The sequence below is a fragment of the Ciconia boyciana genome, chromosome 3 (genome assembly GCF_034638445.1).
Source record: "Ciconia boyciana chromosome 3, ASM3463844v1, whole genome shotgun sequence".
Lineage (NCBI taxonomy): Eukaryota > Metazoa > Chordata > Aves > Ciconiiformes > Ciconiidae > Ciconia > Ciconia boyciana.
The window spans coordinates 95941940-95957538 of NC_132936.1; the positions used below are offsets into that span (position 1 = coordinate 95941940).

Here is a 15599-nt window from a genome sequence, read left to right on the forward strand (position 1 = left end):
GGTTGGATGTGAGCTGTGTGTATTTACCAGATTTTTCCTGTACCCCGGTTTTCATTTGGGAAAAGATAGGCATCATTGCATTAGGCTTACTGAATCAGACTCTGGAAGTAAAATTACTATTTTGTGAATTCTGTATCTCTGGTGTGAGATGACAAAACATATCAGAATAATGCAGCAACCTCCAGCCATACAGCAGAAGCAGCCATGTATGTTCTGGACAGTGGGGAGGAGTGTGTGTGGAAAAGGAGGTCTGAATGCCAGAAACACCTAAATACCTTTTCAGGCACCTTCACTAAATGTTTTAAGTGTTTAAATTCCCCTTGAGATGCTTTCCCATTTCAGTTTTGCTCAGCTGTAGTTCTTTGTTCATGCATCCAAAATTTTACTCAGAATTATGTGAGAAGTATCACTAAGGTCCATTAAACCCAGGGTTCCAAGGACTTTTCTTACTTTTGTGCAAGGCTGTTTTTAACATAAATCTGTTCTCCTATTCTTGTCACCATGTTGTCCACAAACAACCCTGCTGGCACAACCAGGAGACTCATTTCAGAATTAATGAATACAATGCTAAAAAGAAAATTTCCTGGTGCTTTCTAAGTGTCCGTGCCCTGCTCAGTTGTACCGAGTAATGGATAGTAAAGGGCAGCAAAAGCAGTATATGCAGATTCTTTGATATGCATCAGAAAGCAGGATAGGGCAGAAAACCTATGAATGATGAATAAGAACCCAGGGAATCATTTCCTATAGAAGGTTTTGCAATAGCTTGTTTGCTTATTAGCAGTTACCTCCACTTGTTTAGTCTGGAAGTGTGAGCCATTAAGAATAGTGAATTCGGTCCCAAGCCTTTGCCCTGAAATTCATCCAAAACCTTCCTGAAGATCAGGAAGAATTCATGACTTACTTGAATGTTTTCCTCTTCATTTCTGGGAAACTTCAACAGCAGGGCTTGGGGGACCAGAGCTGTCAGGATGCAATCTTGCATTGAGAAGGTTGCAATAACTTCACTAAGCTTTGGAAAAGCCTTTGTGTATGGTGCAGTTAAGGGAACTCAGAAATCAGCATCTAAGTTTCCAAGTCAGTGGAAGTGATGAAATGCAGACTAGCGTTACGTCTCTGGTTCAAACAGCTCACCTTGCCATACTGCAAAAACAGCCTTTCAGTGTGCTTAATAAAAACCTTATAACTCTCTGGTTAGTTGCTAATAGAAGACTTGCTTGGGGAGAAAGTTTGCATCTTTCCTCATATCTGTGGTAGCATTCTTTGAGGCCTGGAGCATGAGATTTAAGGTGCTGGTACTATGATTTCTTTTTTGCCTGCTTTTTCTTCCTCCAGTTTCCAAAATAAATCTTCTGAAGCATCAACCAGAGGACATGTGTGAAGGAGCTAGCTGCATGCTGACAAAGCATAGGTCCAGCTGCGCTAAAGCTGTCATTTCAACTTTTCTGCAGGACCTTCGATAACGATACAGAAAGAAAAGTCGGGACAGTTTATAAGTCTCTCCAAGTAATTTTGCGCAATGGCATAAGTGAATCTTGCATCCATATTGCAAAGAGACAAGGAAGCTGATGTGTCTAAAATGCCATCTCTAAGAAAAAGAAAAGCCCCAAACTATTCTTGTTCTCTAAAGCATGTACTGCATCTTCCTCGAAGGCATTTTTCTGAACTCTGCCTGAGATGAACATTGATAAAGAAAAACATCAGCTTTCTGTTCTTTCACCAAATATAATAACTATTAATGCTATAATAATCAGTCACAAAGACCTTTCCCTTACAACTCAAACATCTTTTCTGACTGTAAGTGTATCCAAGGCCACCAAGTTTATAAAAGACCCGTTTTGTAAATGTCAAATTCTACTCCTTTTATGCCAAGATTTCTGAGAAACGTATCAAGAGCAATGAAGATATTAATACATCTTGATGTGTCTCCAGCCTGCTTTGTGGAGTTGGCTAAATAACAGAGTATTTGATTTTGTTCAATGGCTGTAAGAGATGTCCCAGAAAAGAAAAGGAAGGCACATTCGTTTAGATTAACGTAGAAATGAATATCTATTTAAAGAAAATAGACAAAATACCATTTTGTATAGAATAAGAATGTTTGTTTTGACCCCCCCTGTTAAGTGAACTGTTTAATTTCCTTGTTAACTTTTTCATTTAAACTTGAAAAATATGTGTGAGTTTTGTTTTTAAACAAAAATATATTTGTCACGTTTTTGAGAAGTTGCAGAAAAGAGGAGACCATTTGGGAAGGTTGATATTTCTTACCCCTTTCTGGGAAGTTGAAGCTGCCAAATTTGATCCAAAGAAACAAATACTTCTAGTTTTCACAAAACAGCACAATTTGGTACAGTTAGTTGTGAATATTTTTTTTTTAAGTGCAGCTGTAATTCCTATGGTAAAATAAGTATCTTTTTTGTGGTTGTTTTTAGATACCTAATTCTTTTTCTGTTCGGGGTGATAACACAATTTGGTTATTTAACAGACAAATAACTTCAGCATGTGTTCTGGTTCAGAAGGAAGAAATACAAGGACCTTGGCTCAGACAAGCAGTCTTGTACTTAGAAGTGAGCCCTAGACAGCTGAGTTCTTTCCAGCAAGTCAGTGCACATAACTAAGCACTAACGCACTATCCTATAACAGATCAGTGAGATAAGCCAGCACATGCAGAAGACTTGGAACAGGTCTGGGGAACCACAGATCAGATAAGTAGATTTGTAGTAAATACTTAGCCCACTTCTTAATTCAGTGCTAGCTGAATTAAAGCTGAGAGCTGAATTAAAAATGTGGGTTTTGAAGTGAAAACATAAAAAACAAGTGTTTGCAGCTAGGTGGTGCCATAGGCTTATGCAATCCCAACCAAATTAGTGATGCTTTATAAGAGGACTTCCATTCTACACATGATATTGTACAAGAGCAGGCTGTGATCTAGTAGTCAGAGACTGCTCCACAGAGTCTGTTTGCTGTCTCTAGTATTGCAGGAATAGTAGTCACTTCAGAATTATTTCCTGTCCCATGACACCACCCAAATCAAATAGAAATTACAATAAGACCCCTCTGTGGAGCAGCAGAATTGAGGTAATAACAGGAAACTTCTGTGACAGAGGAGGAGCTGTGTTTCCTGACAAATACTGAAACTCTGTATGAGCTCTTCATCAAATTCATGCATACAAGTGCTGGAAATGAAATAAGATTTGCCAAAAACATGTGGCAGATTGTCTTGCTTGAACTGGAGTTGAACAATATGAAATTTTGCCGAGGTCCGAGGTCAATTGTATGAGGTTCAACAAGGCTAAGTGCGAGGTCCTGCACTTGGGCCACAGCAACCCCATGCAATGCTACAGGCTTGGGGAAGAGGGACTGGAAGGCTGCCCGGCGGAAAAGGACCTGGGGGTGTTGGTTGACAGCCGCCTGAATATGAGCCAGCAGTGTGCCCAGGTGGCCCAGAAAGCCAATGGCATCCTCGCTTGTATCAAAAATAGCGTGGCCAGCAGGACTAGGGAAGTGATTGTGCCCCTGTACTCAGGACTGGTGAGGCCGCACCTCGAATACTGTGTTCAGTTTTGGGCCCCTCACTCCAAGAGAGACATTGAGGTGCTGGAGCATGTCCAGAGAAGGGCAATGAAGCTGGTGAAGGGTCTAGAGCAGAAGTCTTCTGAGGAGTGGCTGAGGGAACTGGGGTTGTTTAACCTGGAGAAAAGGAGGCTCAGGGGAGACCTTATCGCTCTTTACAACTACCTGAAAGGAGGCTGTAGAGAGATGGGTGTCGGTCTCTTCTCCCAAGTAACAAGTGATAGGACAAGAGGAAATGGCCTCAAGTTGCGCCAGGGGAGGTTTAGACTGGATATTAGGAAATTTTACTTCACTGAAAGGGTTATCAAGCATTGGAACAGGCTGCCCAGGGAAGCGGTTGAGTTGCCATCCCTGGAAGTATTTAAAAGACGTTTGGATGAGGTGCTTAGGGACATGGTTTAGTGGTGGTCTTGGTAGTGTTAGGTTTACGCTTGGACTCGATGATCTTAAAGGTCTTTTCCAACCTATACGATTCTGTGAGTCTGTGAAATCCTAGGAGAGATTACAGACACTGATGATTTCCTTTAACGCCAGGGGTCTTTAGCTAGTTGTGCATATGGAAGTACATGCTCTAGTGATCCCCTCCTGAATACTATATTCAAATGTTATTCTTTATCGTTAAAAGTTATCCAGTTCTTTCAGTTACTTTTCCTTGACTCCCCTAACTCCTCAAAACTAGCAAGTATTTTGTTAAGAAACTCCCACAGAAATCTTATGTAGCTGGGAGAAACAGCAAGCTAAATACATTTATAAGGTTTATTTTCCAGACTGTGTACATTCATACTGCTCCTGAGGTTCACAGAACTATTTTAGTTGAATCTTTTCTGTGCTTCTTAACAATTTAGATTGAGGTCAACTTCTAATTTTTACATTAATATGTAGCACAATATAAATCACGCAGAGTACAAATGCGTCATCACTACATGAATGCATTTGACAGAGCATTCAAACTGTGTGGCTCACCAGCTTGAACCCAATAGCAAAATCTGAAGAGAAGCAACACAATTATTAGAAGGCAGACTTCAGCTGAACTAGGCAATGTGGTTTTCTTGAATCTCTTTCCGTATAACACATGCATCTCTCTAGAAGTCAGGTTCATTTTCTCTTGCTCTGGAGCTTACTGCAGTTCATATGGTCACAGTTCCTTTGGAAGTTGTACGTTAACAGACTAGGAATGGGACTCCATCTGAATTGAGACTTGTCTGAAATTTAGGTGGCAAAAGGTTCAATGAGCTATTGAGATCATCTGTCTTCAAGTGCTACCTAAAAATTACATCTCCCTTTTGGGCCACAAGAAGGACCCTTAGTGTCTAACCTTGAAATCACTAAGTGGATTAAAATCTGGGACTTCCCCCTGTACTAGAAGTGTCTCACAACTGAATTTCTTAGCTAGGGTGCCTTTCCACTAGTTTATGCATTTCATTCTCCTCTTGTCATGGAGAGCTGTGTTCTTTCCTCCTCTTTCTACTTCTTCTACCTTCCTCCCTCCCGCCTTTTGAGTCACAACACCATGTGGAACCATATCATCAGAAGAAAAATAGTTTATCTTACTGCAGGTGATCCATTCCTTAGCGTTCAGTACACTCTTTACACTTCAATAAGTATAAGTTATATATCTTGCAGTAAGAGGGCTGTTGTGTTTATTCTGTGCTTTTTACTTATTTGTGCCTTGATTATACAGTTCTTTCTTATAGTGACATTTGCAGTGAAAATGTGTTCAGAGGAATTGTATGGAAAATTGTTACCTACTGCTTATCTGTACAGTGTCTTGTTTATTTTTATGCCTTTACCAGTCAAAACTCCCTGAATGTAAAGGAATGACTAATGCCATTAGAAACTCCATTATTATCATCACAGGGAACCTGAGGCAGACAGGCTAGCGATAGGAATGAGGAAGGTTTCCATTAGTGCTTCTCCTAATCACACTTGCAAGCTAACGTATGACAATCGGGTACCTTGATGCCTTACTCAGTGAAGGCCAAATCCAGTGGTTTTTACTCGGCTTCTGGAGATGTTGTGCAAACCTGAGAATGCAGCCCTTCACGTGTTGCAGTAGGATGGGGTACGCATCTGTGGGCTGTGACAGACTGCCCTGCCTCTCTTTTCTGTAGTAGCTATGGAAGGATGGCCTCAACCACAGCCAGAACACACACTTCAGCAGAGCGCTAGCATCCTGCCAGGCCCACTTACGCAAGCATCCATCTTTGAGGTGACAGGCTGATGGGTGTTAAACAGGGCACATATTGAGCCCTTCTTGGAGCCTCTTTATCACTGTGTAGCCAGTTACTCATCAGAGAATGATGCTCTGGTTTTCAGCAGAACTGTTTTTCCACTATCATGATACAGCCAGGTGTTGGTCAGATGGCTGGGTCATTGGTTATGCCTTGTCTTTCATAATGCAGTGCTTTGCACTGGCTTTTCGCAGCTGGTTTGAGTGAGTTAATTGTACATGTACAGCTGTCAATACAGAGTAACTCAGTTCAAGGTGCTCAAGAACAAATGGACTATGATGGTTATTATGTTCTTTTTTTTCTTTAAAAAAAAAAGAAAAAAAGAAAAAAGATCAGGGAAGTTGGATGGCAACGTGCCCTGTTAATGACCTTCCTTGCTGCTCTTAGTATGATATTAGATTAATTTTAACTCATTTTTAGGGGAGCTGGCCAAATGCATTGAGCCATTTCAGCATAAGAGTAGGCAATACCCTTTTCCCTGCTGCAGTACAGATGGTTGGGATATCTGTAAATATTAGGACACTTTCAGAGCTAACATGCAGATGCCTAACATGGGATATGCTGTTGCTTTAGTTAATCCAAATGCTAATTGGAAAGTAGATCCCTTAAATAAAACAAGAGCAGTCCATATAACTGAATACGAGAGACTTGTTTTCCTCAGTGTAAGAGCTTCAAGGCATGACAGATGTAACTTGCCTCACTTCATCCCACATTTGGGAATACTGCACACTGTGCAGCATAAGCAAAATTCAGACTTAAGAGGTTTTTTGTATCACATCTTGTCTGCCGCAACACAGAGGTAGCTGTCAAGACGACCAAGGAACTGTTACAAAAAGGTAAACTAATTGAAGGCAAAACCCCACAGACTGTATTTCTAGGCTGCAGGAATACAGTAAGAATAGGCAGCATCCAGGTATAGCACATGATGTCATATCTGTCATGTCCTCCTATGCCTACAAGGACAAATATTTGAAGTTGGCAATAATGGAGTCATTGAAAGACTTCAGAGAATGACTGTTAAGCAGGTAGACACAGGTGAATCAATCGTGTCAACAGTCCTTCAAAAGACCAACAAACTCTGCAAAAGGCATTTCCTGCTTGAAGGAGGGTGTGCAAATACACAAAACAAACCAAAAAACTACTCCAAAGAAACAGATATGGAAAAAACTAAATGTTGCTTGCATGATAGAATTCATAAAAAGTGGTAACTATTTAATTGGTATGGACAGCCAGTTTTTCTGCCTCCTCTAAAAATCTTTCTGGAGCAGCAGCAAATGTTCTTCTGCTTTTCTGGCACACCTTTTGAGAGTCTATAAAGTTATTTCTCTTACATAAATCTTCTGTATTTTCCCTCCTACTAGAACCCTGGGTTTCCAAAGAACTGTGCAAAACCTTAATGGAATTTTATACATACGTATTGTAAACACATTCAGGAGTTCCCTCCATATATATTTTATTAATTTCAACTTTCTCTCTACTACCTCATTGCAAGACCTTCCTCTACCATCGTGTGAGAGCTGAAAACTTGTCTGTATCTTTCCATCTGATCAGCTGAAAAAAATTTCCTAATTTCCTTGCCTGCCTGGCTTTTAATTTCTCCATCCTTCTACCCAATTTAAATTCATAAAGCACTTTGAGTTCACATTTACATCAAAGACACTCCCCAGGATACCTCTGTATTGCATTCGTGTTCTGTTCATTCCTCAAATACTCGCCCACTCTATTTGGAACATACACTATTGAGTTTCTCCTTCCTTTCAAAACACCAGGAGTTAAAGAAAGAAAACCTGATTTTTAAAGCCCAAATGTTTGTGTGTTTTCAACAAGACACTTCACATTATTTGGATGGTTTCTCCTGTTTATCAGGAAGGTTTGCATCAAGTGGAAATGAAAACAACATCAAGCTCCAATGGATTGAGATGGTGACAAAAATTTAAAGAGATATAGAAACCTTTCAAAGTCTAATAAATGAAGTGACACTTTTATCTGCTATCATTTGAATGACTCTGCTAGAAGTCTAACATATTTTCTGTGCCCAAGTCCTGATTAGAATTTTGTTTTAAAGAGAAAAACAATAGTTAGGTTTTGAATGCTCCTTGCTTTTTTTATTTTTTCTTTCCTCCCTCATCTACGGACTACATGAAAGCCATTTCCAGCATCACATTTTTGTATATGACCTTCCCTTCTGCCCCCACATGTGCATCATGTTATGTTAAATTCACTGGGATCTGTACACCCTAGAAGTGCAATAAGTCAATGTTTTATTTATAAGTGTGGCAAATGCATATACCATTATATTATCTCAGCTGGGCTAGTTCATTTCATTTCACCTCATTTTCTATGTAACTCTAAAGTTTTGTTTCCACCCTCTAATTTTGGCAGCTGCCTCTAATCACATTCTCTTTTGCTGCAATTCTCCTGTGGGTACATAGGAGTCCATAATAAGTTTATCAGAAGCAGTTGTTTGTGTTCCTATTATCATTCATCTGCTGATGGCATTTTACTTTTAAAAAAGGGGATTGGTCAGTATGGCTTCAACTTTGTATGGCATGGGGAAGTTTGCAAGTTACCCTATACTGCATCTTCCATCTTTGTCTTGCAGCATTTTATTATTCGACTCCAGGAATTTCTGTTATGGTTATCTACCATACCTCAGTTGTGATTTCTATTTTTCTGTTCCATATGTAGTACTTTTATAACTCCTGTCATCTGACTGATACAATCCATATGCTGTTTTAACCTTCCCCTCCTGTAGATCACAATTATCATCTCCATTTTAGAGGTGGAGAACTGAGGCAGAGTGGAGAGCAGAGGAATGTCCCTATAAACCCAGGGGAAGAAAAAAAAAAAAAAAAAAAGCAGCATACTCATGTGACGAAATCCTGTTTTCTTCATAATGGAAACATGGGCCATCAAGAAGGCAGTACATAGAATTTGCTGACATTTAAAATAAAATGTTTTCAGTGAGCTGCTGTCAGTAATGAGACAATCAGCAAGAGGCTGCAGAAATGAAAACTACGGTAAGGGAAAGGGAAAGCCTGCTAATAGCCAGGCTTTTTGGTTTAATGGAAGAATGGCACAAGAAATGACTAGCTGACATGACAGAATGGGATGGGAGGAATCCGGATTTAGACAGAAAACAAGAAGTGCAAGGCAGAGTACAATAGTTTGAATATATAAAGGCAATCTGTAAGTTAATAATTAGAAGGAAGAGAAAACACTCAGCTTTGATAGTCAGAAATGGGATATATAATAGTTTCTTACATAAATTTGTAAGTTCAGAATATTTCCTTATTTCTATGTTAATATACCTGATGTTTTCCATATCATTTGTCTCCAGATAAATGGCTGACACTTAGAAAGATACAGAGCAGAAAATGTATTTCACTTTTGAGTATTCTAGGAGTTAACATCAGCTGACTTAAAATTCCCCTGCCAAAGCACACTCTCACCTAATACAACTCTAAATGAGTATCTGTAGAGTCACTTGTTGCATATTTAACTTACGCTGTTATCTGTCACCACAATATTCAGGCTGGGACTCTATGATGAAATATATCAGCCTGGTGTCCCTAATCCATGTAATTTAAAGTAAAAAATAAATTGAAAGAATGAAGCAGAGAAAATATTTTTAGCTGGGTACCATTTATTCTGTTCTATACTAATCACTCCCTGCCTTTGATAATTGACTCATTTTTAACACTGTGTTGTTAAGCTCGTGCTGCTTAATGCTCTGTGTGACCAGGATCTAGCTTGTGTTAGTCATTGAATCCCACAGTTTAGAAGTGACTGAAATTCAACAATGTTCTCCTCTAAAATAAACACTTATTAGTGTATCCAAATAAGCAATAAGAGAGGGAACAAGCTTGATTCTGGTGCAAATTTAATGAAGTTAATGGAATGACTCCTGTGCAAAACCAGCATGCAACCAGAACAGGACCCCAGAGTACTAACAATGATTATTTCCTCATCAGATCAAAGTCCCAGAGTACACTGCACTGCTATTTGCTGACCTCTTGGTCTAGATTCCTCTTCAGGGTAAGTCTAGTGATATCAGTGACAAGTTGTAATGATAGGAATGCACACTTACGGAGTAATACACAGCAATCTGCAGAACTGAGCCAGAGACCACTGAGCAAAGTTCAAAAGATAGTTTGCAAAGGCTTCAGTGGGCACATACATTTGAATCAGGAGAATTCACAGAACCCCTTCTCCAAAAAGGAAAGAAACCATCCCCTAGACTTCCCATTATAGGCACTGATTCAGAAAGACATGTAATGAATGTTAAGGATTTAAGTTGCCTCACTGAAGCCAATGGACTTACCATAATACTTAGAACTATAGACATGTTGATCAGGTATTCTGTAATCAGATCTATTTTACCCACAATATGTATTTGCTTTTTGCATTGTATTCTTGAATCTGCTTGTATATGATAAGTTAACAAAAGCAACGTATTTAGTAAAACACTTGAATGTATGTTGTTTTTCTCTCCTATAATGAAGTCAAGATCACAGCTAAATGTTTCATGGCACAGCATTCAAAAAAACAACCCAAACCACTGTTGGCAATATTAATTTATTCCAAAGTAAAACTGAAGACAATTGCAAAGACAGCCTCCCCTTATTTGTATGTTATTGAAATGGTTGAAACTATTTCAATAAGAATGTAAGTATATCTTGAAATGTCTTGCATTTCTGCTCATATCTTGGGATTCATGTGCTTTATCAAATATCACACCTCCTACATCAGGTTGTACTGCTTATTGTTGTTGAAAAGAACCCATGGGATTTTTTTTAGTATATCACATGGTGGGGGGAACCAAACCAAAACCATTCTAACTTCCAACTCTCACACAAGACCAACTAGCTGGAAACCATCCTCGGATTGTTTAGCTTCTCCTTTAAGATACTGATGAAGTGGATTCCACATTTCTAGGCTGCCTGGTCTAGCACTTCATTAGTCTGCCTCATAGTATGCAACTCCTTACATTCAATCTAAATCTCTGCTAAAAATAAAGTCAACTTTTCTCAATTTCCCTTGGTATGTATAGAAAATCTTTTATTCATTAGAAAGCTCATATCTCTCTCTACATTTTTTTTAAAAGGACGAAAACAAATTCAAATCTTTGAATATTTCCTCATAGTTGTTATTTTCTCAGCCTGAGATTGTTCTGTTTCACCTCCTTTAGGCTCTTCACCACAACTATCTTATTTAAGATTATCAGTGGTTTTGTGATTGCTTGTAACATTTTAACTGAATATCATGTTTGTTATAAACAACAAAAAAGGACTTGACTCACTTCATCTGCCTGTGTTAGGCAGGATTACAAACAGAATGGACTTATTTTTGTAAGGAAGGAAGAAGGCAGCAGAGTTAGAACAGGGATGAAAAAACCTTCCTATATTTAAAAGCTGTATTCCAAAATTGTGCTATTGCCAAGACCCACAAGACACATGTATAGGATGACCTGGTTTTAATTTGGGTGGCTTTCACTTCCATCACCGAAGTACAGGGAATACATAAACTGGTGCATGGTTTGACGATGTGGTATCTGCCTCTTTTTGCAGTTGTGTGATCTGATGTGTGTTGAAGACCTTGGCTGTGCTGTTTACATATTTGACGTGTTAGGAGGTCTCAGTCATGTACTTGAGAGATTGTGTGAAGGCCTTCCTATTCTCTGTGCAGCAGACAAACCTGCTACATAATCTTCATACAAACAGAAAACTAGGATTAGACCTTTTATCCCTTATCTCTAAAGTGTACAAGCCCTTAGTGTCAGAACTATGAGACAACTTTGATGGCCAGAGTTAAAAGTGTTCTTGGTGCCAGCGGCTATGAGGGGACGTCACTTGTAGTTAGAAGTCATAGAATCATTAAGGTTGGAAAAGACCTCTAAGATCATGTAGTCCAACCGTCAACCCAACACCTCCATGCCTACTAAACCATGTCCTGAAGTGCCACATCTACATGTTTTTTTAACTCCTCCAGCGATGGTGACTCCACCACCTCTCTGGGCAGCGTGTTCCAATGCTTGACGACCCTTTCAGTAAAGAAATTTTTCCTAATAGCCAATCTAAACCTTTCCTGACGCAACTTGAGGCCATTTCCTCTCGTCCTATTGCTAGTTACCTGGGAGAAGAGACCAACACCCACCTTGCTACAACCTCCTTTCAGGTAGTTGTAGAGTGATAAGGTCTCCCGAGCCTCCTTTTCTCCAGGCTAAACAACCCCAGTTCCCTCAGCCACTCCTCAGAAGACTTGTTCTGCAGACCCTTCACCAGCTTCGTTGCCCTTCTTTGGGCACGCTCCACCAACTTAATGTCCTTCTTGTAGTGAGGGGCCCAAAACTGAATGCAGTATTTGAGATGTGGCCTCACCAGTACTGAGTACAGGGGCACAATCATTTCCCTAGTCCTGCTGGCCACACTATTCCTGATACAAGCCAGGATGCTGTTGGCTTTCTTGGCCACCTGGGCACACTGCTGGCTCATGTTCAGCTGGCTGTCAACCAGCACCCCCAGGTCCTTTTCTGCCAGGCAGCTTTCCAGCCACTCTTCCCCAAGCCTGTAGCGTTGCATGGGGTTGTTGTGACCGAAGTGCAGGACGCGGCACTTAGCCTTGTTGAACCTCATACAATTGGCCTTGGCCCATTGCTCCGGCCTGTCCAGATCCCTCTGTAGAGCCTTCCTACCCTCGAGCAGCTCGACACTCCCGCCCAATTTGGTGTCATCTGCAAATTTACTGAGGGCGCACTCAGTCCCCTCATCAGAAAGATGACATCATTCCACAGCCATGGGGAGAAATTCTGCTAAAGTTGTTTTCTCTTAGCTTGTCCACTGCATGAAGGAAAAACATGTATTTTTTCTGGATTCTGACCAGAATATGCCTTTTCTCCAACACCTGTCATAGAATTTCAAAAAAATATGCATTTGTGTCATTAGGTCCTAGGTTTTCCTTACATGCACTGGGACTTTTGCTCTCAGGCTAAGATATAAGCAGAAGATGATGAAGACAGGGTGATATTGTCAGAAGCACAAGCAAGCCAGCAGGCTTTGCTTTATCTGAATTATAGTGATATATCTATCCCCACATTTTATCATCTTTCACATATTGTGAATAAAGCAGGATTGGCCTTGAAAAATGTCTGTTTATCCTGCAAGATAACAATGCTTTGAATTTCTATACAGACCCACATCTAAGGCTTTCAAAGAGTTTTACAAATGTTAATCCATTAAGTATCAGTGTAAGGCATTCCCATGAGGCACGTGTTTTTAATTACCTCCATTTTACACAGCACAAGCAAGCAAAGCACAGGGAAATCTAACCACCCTATTTGTAAGGTAACACAGCAAATCAGAGCACAATCAGGGAGAGAACCAAAGAGTTTTGACACTCAGCTCTGCTGCCAAGCTCTCTGCCTTTCAGTGCTTTCAATAGTTTTTATGTCTTAAAAAAGAGGGCAAGGAGGGAAGTTTTAGTAAGGGGATGAACTGGTTAGATTTTGGCATGAGGTTACACCATAGAAGAACTGGACAGAATCTTTACCCCATGGATCAATAGTCAGACTGCTGCCCTGAATGTCATTAAGCCTGCAGAAAAAAAAAGAAGAAAAAGTAAAAAAAGCAGTAGCTACCTGATTTCCCTAAAGGATAATGTAGGAGTACACTTCTTCACCTGAAGCAAGTAGCATGTATGTTTGGAACCAGTCCATTCACCTGACATCAAGCCTGCCAGCAAGAAACACTGTCATCCCTTTGGCTTCTGCTGTGGGGACCTTCTTAAACAATCTTTTTTGATGCAGTTGTAGAACAACATTATGAACCCACTCTTACAATCCTACTCTCTACATGCTATTATCAGGAGTTTCATATATTCCAGAGGAGGCAAAAAGTATCAGAAGGCAACACATAATGCTGTTTGTGCTTTTACAAGAAAGAAGACAAAACAGTTTTGATGAAGAAATGGGCCTTGGTTATCCTCTTCTAGTAGAGTCATTGTAGGCTTCCTTTTCTCCAATATTTGTTTTCGTAATCTTATGGAAAAGTAGATGCTCACATGTATACAAACAACCTCTCCTCCTCCAAGGAGTAAGAAATTGCCCTACAGAGCACCTGTTGGAACATTCATAGACACATTTTTTCTTCTGAACTCCTCACCCAGCTCTGTGTGATGGATAAAAAGACGCTGCTTCTTATTTGAAATTATTGGAAACTGATTAGCAGAGTACTCAAGTGGGAGTTACAAGGAGAGGACAATATATCAGTAATAAGGATATGCACAAGTCTTCCTCAGATAACCCCTGAACAGGCATGGATAGTTATAGGTAGGATGGGTAGGAGTACTCCTACCCATGCGAGTAGAGTATTCCTGTCCAGTGATCTTACCAGGGCCTTTTTTTTTTTTTTTTTTTTTTTTGTGTTAAGTATCCTGGAGCAGGGACTCAACCCCTCTTCTCAGTTTTCATACTAGCAGGGGCATTCAGCATTAAAACACACCTCTTAATAAAGTTATTCTTGGTAATAATTCTGAATAATCTTATCCTTTATTATATCTAACATTATCTTAAATCTCTTTATCTTCCTTAAGTAGTTTTCCTGTGATTGAATCCCTAAACACTGCATAGCTACAATCATTTTTTGTTTTAGGTCTATGTCATGATGTGTCTTTCTCAGTCCTTTTGAACATTCCTACTACACAGAATACTTTCACTTTGAAATTAAGTCAAGCACTCTGGTTTGCACAGCACTGCTGTCTCTCTGAGGTATTTGCCATGAACAGTATCATCATTTGCCATCAACCTGGACTCTGTAGTCTGAATAAGATAAATATGTTCCATCTCTCACATCTCATGCTGTTTTTTAACATGGTGAAGAGCAATCTACTGATAGTGACATTTAAATGGAGTAACATTTGTTAAAATTGCTTGCTGGAAATGCAAATCTATGATCACTTGGGAATTCAAGGATGCCTTGTTGTTGTATATTATGCCAGAGAAGAAACACATCTTTGACCTATCTGCTCTAAGAACAAATAGCCCTTGAGAGAAATTGTACTAATTGCTGGTAATAAAGTAGCTCTGGCAGAATTAGCCGTCACTACTCACCTTTACTCTGCCTACCTTTTTCAGCCTATGCATATTTGATCTTCCTTGCCACAGGCTTGAATTAGTACCAGAACCACCATTTAGATATTTTTACTTTGGCAATGGCAAACACCAAACAGCACAGCATTTGTATGTTCCTGGGCAAACAATGACCAACAGCATTTCATCAAATCAAAATTTCATAAAATCAAATGTACAATAGCCATGACTTCCTTTACACAGAAACATATGTTCTGTCACTGCATGATGCATTTGCTAAGGGGCTCCAAACATGTTTACATATTAGACTATCCACTGTCTGATAAGCACATGGATCACATATTTGGCATAGGTCTTCCCTGTTAGCTTTAGAGGACTTCTGACACACAAATGCAGTTTTGGAAAATTGTGCATTTACACTGATCATAACTCTAACCTTGGTCAGGTGAGGTACTGGTGTCTCATTTTTGCTGGTGTTAGAGAATTCATTGTAGATCTCTCCAGCAGCTGACAGCTTCCCCACTAGTTGCCATGCATAATTTTGATGATCAGTTCAGCCTAGGTCTGCAATATATGTCAGGGGGCTGCTGAGAAAAATAGCATGCAATCAAGGAACTGAAGTGTGCCATAATAGAGACAGAAGAGGACTGAACTGATATCCTGTGTACTGCCATCATTCTGCCACTTTCTAACTTCGCACTGCAAAGTTGCAACCT

The 15599-nt window shown here is 39.8% G+C and overlaps 1 long non-coding RNA gene across 1 annotated transcript in view; it reads left to right on the forward strand.

Moving 5' to 3' along the window:
- The window catches only part of LOC140650197 (uncharacterized), a 60166-nt gene that overhangs the window by 10781 nt on the left and 33786 nt on the right, over positions 1–15599 (forward strand). The gene's annotated exons all lie outside the window — the stretch shown is intronic.